The sequence below is a fragment of the Limanda limanda genome, chromosome 7 (genome assembly GCF_963576545.1).
Source record: "Limanda limanda chromosome 7, fLimLim1.1, whole genome shotgun sequence".
NCBI lineage: Eukaryota > Metazoa > Chordata > Actinopteri > Pleuronectiformes > Pleuronectidae > Limanda > Limanda limanda.
The window spans coordinates 5,307,501-5,315,334 of NC_083642.1; positions in this window are offsets into that span (position 1 = coordinate 5,307,501).

The following is a 7,834-nucleotide window of genomic DNA, read 5'->3' on the forward strand; positions in this document are numbered from 1 at the left end:
GTATAGTACAGACAGTATTGAACCTTCGAACGGTTTAACATTGTATGAAGTCTCAGTTTTCTCATTAGTCTATTTATTATCAACCATTTACAACCATTCTCTCTCTCTCTCTCTCTCTCTCTCGTGCGTGTTTGCCGTCGGGGGAGGGGGGGGGGGGGGGGGATCTTGTTAACTTTTACTTCCTCTAGAATAGTCCAGTTTGATCGTCTTCTCGGCTCCGCCAGGGCCGTGACCGACTCTGGAGGGGCCGGTTGGAGGACCTCACTAAACCATCCAATGGGGAGTAGCGATGTGTGGGCAGGGACTTAATCAACACAAGCACATTCCCCATCCATCTATTCCCTTTAGAATGATCCAGGTGCTCATGCAGGAGCTTGGTTCAGTTCAGTCTTTATCCCCGCAGAGTGGAACTGAGACGCCGTAAACGCCTTCGACGACGTTTGTGTCAGAAACCAGGTCCGAACTTTTTATGGCACATAGATTCATATGATAAACTCAAACCATATGGAATCTGCATCAATGGTGCAATGGACGGGTTTTCAAGGATGGTGGTGTGGCTACATGCAAGTAGTGATCCAAGGGTAATTGCTGGATACTTTATTGATGAGGTGTCATCAAGAAATGGGACTGCTACTCGAATTAGATCAGACCTTGAGACAGAGAATTGCTACGTGGAGCAGATGCAAATATTCATGAGACATGATCATATGGACGAATTTTCGAACAGATGCTTTTTATACGGCTCAAGCAATCATAACCAGCGGATTGAGCAGTGGTGGGGTTTTTTGAGGAAGCAACATGCACAGTTCTGGATGAACGTATTTCAGGATTTAAAAGAGTCTGACCACTTCTCTGGTGACTTCCTCGACAAAAGTCTGATACAATTCACATGTCTCGAAATAATAGAGGTAAGAACAACTTTTTTTCGCTTTTGAAATGTAGCCTATAATCCAACATTTTTAATTCATTATTTTGTCCATGGTGGCATATGTTAAGCAAGTGTGTGAGGTTCTTCTATATTACCAGCAACAAAAGTGGATTCCAGTGTTAAAAAATGAAGCACCAAAGGAGGTCCTTAAAAAAATATATTATACCAATAAATACCCAGAAAATTATAAAGGACTAGTTGTAAATGTTAATGTTCACTGAGATAATGTGTTTATGGTTTAAGAATAGAGTTCAGCTGAGTTAGTAAGATTGTTGTTGAAGTTACCGAGTTTTCCAGAAGGTCAGTGAACATGTCAGTGTTTGGGCACGTCACACTGCTTGACATGTGTCGCCACTAAGGCCTGTGAGTTCGGGAGTTTGGCGTGCTTCTCATTGCCTGGGAGACAGAGGTTGTCCTCTGACCACAGGGGTGATCCTGTGTCGCCGTCGCGCTGTTCTCTCTCGGTTCCAGATCATCCGTGTCTGGTCCTCACCACGGTCCCGCTGCCCCTCCCCACTATAAGCGCAGCGCCCACTGGGGCGCCCGTGTTGTTGTTCTGAAATTACTAACAAAGGCTGTCAGACAAATTCAGTTGACGGTATTTGCCTCTGAGATGTAGGGGAGTAAAATAATAAAGTTGCACAAAATACCCTAAATGCATTTAAAATTTACAATTAACATGCACCCTTTTCAGGGTATATGCAATGAAAATGTTGTGAAAACCCCTGCTCTATTGTGGACAATAACAATTTATTTTGCCTGAAGTTGGTTTGCCACGTTTACTAATTTTCTCACTTCCCCACTCTTTCCCCTTATATTTAGAGAGAACTGCAGGATGTTGTTCACCTCTGGAACACTCACAGAATTCGCTCATGCAGAAATGCGGTGTCCCCAGGAGGACGTCCGGTGATGATGTACACCATACCCCAACTATTTGGTGCTAGGGAGTACCTTAAAGAGGTATCCCAACAGAAGATACAGGCATGCAGGGAGGAATGCCTACAGAGAGGACCGTATCCCTGTGATAATACTGTGTTTGACGTTTGTTGCCTTGTCATGGCAGAAACAAATCTTCATCCACCCACCTCTCCAGAGGAATCCATTGAGCTTTATAAGTTTTTACGGGCCTACATATATGCCCATATTTAATAATCACAAGTTGTTGTACTGGATCAGATGATTGAATGTGCGCACCCATCTTCAACAAAATAACACTATATTTGCATTTTTTCTATGGGTGGAAAATGTAATGTTGACTGCAAATTTCAGTTTAAATGCTTAACAGATGTATTGTCTCTAAATAATGAATAGCAATTAACTCCTCTCTGAGCTTCATATAATCTCTTTTCATTCATCATTATGGAAAAGTTATACATCTCAACAAGGTCACTGGGGCTGTCCTGAAAATAAACGTCTCACATTTCTGCTTTACAAAAAATGTCAAATTTGTCCTCATAGTGGAACTATGTAGCATGACTGAATGTCATCTGACACACTTTGGTTATTCTTGCATAATCATCCATAAATCAAACATGTTATAATATCTTATGATGATGGGTGTCTATGGGCTGAAACTTTAAAACTCCAGTGGTGGGTGGGATCAGACAAACCTGGTAATACAGAGAATCATTTAATTTAGTTTAATTTCTCCCCTGTGTGATTGAGTGTTTATACACTATTTAAGCATTTATGAAATTCCTTCCTTTTTGTGCCTTTCTCATCAAGATATTTCAACTGCCACCACATAATTATATGGCATTTGGTGATGTAGAGAGGATCTTAGGTGTTGAAATATATTATTATCTATTATTTGGTGCTGATAATTCAACAATCTTTTATCGTTTTAATAAAAGCAGGCCATCTTGCCTATAATAATAATATTATTTCAACTCTACTTCAGTGTAAAACCTTGGACACCTTAACACAACAAAATGCACAAAATACTTCCTGTTAACAACTTCAGAAAGGTTTAGAGGATAAACTATTTTGCAAATGTGCACATTTGTTTTTTGGTGTTGTAGTCCTTCAAGTGCATGAACATACTGTTCATCAACCATTTGTTACAAACAGTTTAAGTGAGGTGATTACTGTTTCGATAATAGTAAAAGCTTATCGTGAAGAACCCCCCCCCCGAGCTCATAATACAGCTACTGAACTAATTACCATATCTTCCCCACATTAACTCTGTCTCACAATCACACTGTTTTGATCTTGAATGTCGGCTCTGATAAGGCTTCAACCGTACAAAAATTTAACAAGAAAGGGAAAAGTGTGTTCATGTGAGTGAGTGATAGAGGCACTCCTATGCAATGTCCATTGTAAAGGAGTTACTGGACAGTATAGACTCTACTGTGCAATTGGCCGCAATTGGCCGCCGTGCCAGCCCTCCCAACGAGGTGAATATGACTTCAACTTTCTTAACGCAGATGACATCAGACCCAGTCATAAATCTTAATATTTTCCGGAGGCCTATTTCATCCAATCCCCTAATGTACTGATGTAAAAACCGCAAACTTTGGTTCTCTGATGGTGTATTTGGAGAGGCTGTGATCAGCTTTAACACCTTTCGCGTTGTTGGTCTAAGATCATCGTACATCTTACGGATTTCAAGCACACTGGGGAAGAACTTCCTGAGAGTTGGTCCTGCGACTGCTGCAATGTTATCTAGTGCATATTTCGGTTGCTGGATTATTTGCTTGTGGGCCACTTGAAGAAGCACAGCTTTCAAGTTTTCTTGTGTTGGTACTGTTCTTACTCCCATGCGATCCATAAGATCAAGGAACTCATCTTCATCATCACCAACTAGAGCCTCTTGCAAAGCAGTGGACAAGAGATCACGCTCAGACTGACTAAGATACAACATCAGGGAGTCAAACAGTAAATCAGGTGAGACCGAATGTTCACCAAATGTGACTGCTGCTGTAAAGGCTTGAGCGAGCCGAGAAGGGAAATATCCATGGTCCTCCAATCCCTTGACCATTATTCTACCAACAGATCTCCATTCTTCTTCTTGCCATTTTGGGGACAGCGATGGAACCCTCATATCTGCACCCTCTTCTGCACAGTCTAAAAATTCTGTCCAGAATGCAGCATATACGTCCCTGGACACACCATCCACATCTGCACCAACTTCATCAATGAAGCTGTATTTCACAGAGTAGCTTATCATGGCTTCATCCTTGAATTGAGTAATCAGTTCTTCTAAGAGATTCAATCTGTGAAGTTTCACAGTCACATGCAAAAGTTCAAAAGAAGGACTTGGTGGGGCAGCAGGAACTGTTTCAGAATGAATAGGAGTTGAGGTGAATGTGTCAGTGTTTATGTGTGCGTCTTCTATTGGGAGGATAGGCTCAAATGGGACTGTATCATCGAAAACACCTAAATATGCGTCACCTTGCATAGGGCCAAAAACGACTTCCGATGAATTGTACAAAGATGTAAGATCAATAATCTCAAAAGCAGTAGAGACTAACGCTGACATTTTGTTGGTACTTTGCCCATCTTCATCCACAGTGTGTGTTTGCTATTTACTGTCTGGTGTTTTCTGTGTCAGCTGCTCACATTTTCTGCTGTGTTTTTTTGTTGGTTGTCTGCGTCGGTCTGTTTATCAGCTCTCTCTCCCATTTCTGTGATGTCTTCTCTATTGGTCAGATGCTCTGTGAAAAGGTAAAATCTTAACACCCCAAATTATGTGCCTCATAGAGTTATCTCACACTAATACTGTCTTCAAGGTTTGCTTCCTGAAAGTCGACAATATCGTGACTAAACTCTTCTCACTTTCCATGTATCGATTTCTCATTTGGGAAAAATAGCCCCTTGGCATGTGACAGAATGTCTTTCTTTGTGGCTGTCTTGGAAATATCAAGAAGTCTGGTTCCTCCACCATTGCGTTTTCTCACCTGTCTCTTATCATTTATCCAGCCTATCTCTATTTTTCTTGTCATCTTTGAGGCCCTTCTATTATTTCTTAGATGCATGTTAGAATGCTCTTCCTCACAATCTTGACGTCTGTCTTTGTTGCTTTTTGTGTACATTTTTCTTTTTAGTTTTTCAAACATGGACAGTCTTTTTGAATCAACTCCACCTGTTGTCTGTTTTCCCATACAGAACCGCCTTGTAGCAATTCTGTCACCATATGCTGGAATGTATGCAGCCAAAGTGTCATCATCAATTTCTTCAACTACTGAGGTATCAATCTGTAATTAAAACAAAACAACACATCAAGACATTTAAGTGTAAGACACTGGCTTAAAAATATAACTATAGTAAAACTATAAACTATTGTTATTGTTTATTTCTGTGCTGAAATTATCCTCTCCCTGTTCTGAGACTTACACGATCCTGCAGCATTTTCTGAATATTCTACTCAGGAATACCTCGACTCTGAAGAAATTTCCTCAGACCATCATCTTGTGGTAGGGGTGTGTTTGAGGATGTAGCCATTGCTGGTTCTGTACAAATGTAGGAAAATGAAGAATCTATGGAAACAATTCTTGCATCAACAAATATTAACAAATTTAAGATGGTCACATGAAAATGTAATCTATAATCTTTTGTAGTTATTTATACAGAAGGATAGTCTGACAGTTTTAAGCGACGCTTTACGTCATGGCACTAATACAAGGGCAGCGCTGGAAGGGCAGCTTGCGGATCAGCAGCTCCGTAGATTTCTGGTAGCGACGGATCTCCCTCAGAGCCTCGGTACGGGGCCGGTAGCGGTGAGGCTTCTTAACGCCACCGGCGGCCGGGGCTCTCAGCTGCATCCTGGGGGCTTTGCCTCCGGTGGATTTACAAGCGGCATTTGCGGCATTTCCATAGATTTATTAAGAGAGTGAATAAACTCGTGAAACAGAGAAGTACCGTCATGTAATCCATTGATTTCAATAATGTAACTGTATTCTGAATACCATCCGAATAATGCCGGTACATGTATTCCGTTACTCCCCAACACTGCATGAAGCACGCTGAACAAGGGCTCTATGCGAAACGTCCATGCAAAATGTAACTTCATCAAAATACTAGATAGCTTTATAATCAGGGGCTCGAACACAGCTAGCTGGATCGTGCCTTAAGGTAGACAGGTTGCCGTCACTGTCGTTTGCTCTCTTTTGTTACATGTGGTCAAAAGACGTAACAGAATTTGGCATCTAACATGTAACCAAATACTTTCCTTACCTGTATTGACACCGTTGCACTTGAAATAATTTAGCACTGACGGTCTGATGCAGGAGCAACCATAATCCATGCGTGTGAGAGCTTCAGGCAGGATTAAGGGAACGCCTTTTCCGGAGAAAACTTAACTCCGAAAAACAGGATTTTATCTCGGAAAAACAGAAAAAAAAAATCACCAATAGATCTGTGTAATCTTGTTTTTGGGCACTCATTCAGCAACATGGTACGGAAGCGTATTGCATTCACTTGAAAAATTAAAAAAGCTCTGGGTAAAAAAAAAAAAAAAGTTCAAAAAACAGGATTTTATCTCGTAAAAACAGGAGAAAAAAAAGTTCGAAAAACAGGATTTTATCTCAGAAAAACAGGGCCCAGACCCAGAGCTTTTTTAATTTTTCAAGTGAATGCAATACGCTTCCGTACCATGTTGCTGAATGAGTGCCCAAAAACAAGATTACACAGATCCAGGGTGAGATGGGAATCCGACTTGAATATAGCAGTTGATGAACAACTCTGGTCAGATTTGTGCCACAACAGTCTGTCAGCAACGGTTAATGCCCGGTACAGACTTGTGCATTATAATTTTCTTCATCAACTGTACCTCACCCCACAGAAGCTACATAAATCCAAACCTGAATTATCAGAAATGTGTTTCAGAGGTGGTATAGAGGTTGGCTCCTTCCTACACTGTACCTGGCTTTGCACAAAGGTGAGGTCCTATTGGTATGACTTTTGTAATGCCTTAACTAAGATCACAGGAGTTACCTTTCCATTGGATCCGGAGCTATGTTTACTGGGAAACTTTACAACTTTCAACGGGTCTTTAACGAAGCTCCAAATTAAATTAGCAGAAATTGCTTTATGTGTGGCCAGGAAATGTATAGCAATGACTTGGAAGTCTGATTCCCCGACTCTCATAGACAGATGGTCTGTGGAAATGAAAAGTTGTATTCCTTTTGAAAAGATTACATATAGTCTCAGAAAGAAATATAAGTTATTTTTGAAATATCTGGCAGCCTTATTTGGAGTACATGGATACACCACCAACGGCACCATAGGACTGTAAATATTTGGAGCTCTGAATAACATTATGCACTGTGTCATTGCAGTATTTCTCTGTGATGTGTCATCCTATGCACCAACTTTTTTTTTTTTTCTTTTTGGAGTGGGGGAATAATTTATGTATTTATTTATTTAATTAGTTTTATGGGGGGCGCTAGTGAGATGAGTGCAGTGTAGACGTGTTTTCTCGAGGCTCACACAGTTCTACTTATTTAATCGCCAATTTAATGCTATACTCTACGTTTTTGCAAGTGCTCACGGAGAGGCTGTCTGCTACCGAGAATCAGGCCGCAGACCACGAGCAGGGCATCTTCGCGTTCGGTTTAAATCTTGCTCCATCGGAAAACTGCCGTTAAAATGTCAGTTAAAACTCCACGAACCGGAAAAGGAGCTCGCCAGCTAGCCGAAGCTGCCGCTAGCCGTGACCTTGCTAGCAAGAAGCCTGCAGACATGCCACTGCTCAAGGAGGAGGAAGAGCTGCCACTTATCTGGCAGAAACTATCAAACAAGCTCCTGCAGTCCTTTAACGAGCGGTTCGATAAGTTTGAACAGAGTTTCAAGAGTCTCCTTTCTGCCCAGCAAGTGCTCACGGAGAGGCTGTCTGCTACCGAGAATCAGGCCGCAGACCACGAGCAGCGCACCCACGACGTGGAAACTTCAGTCACGGAGCTACAG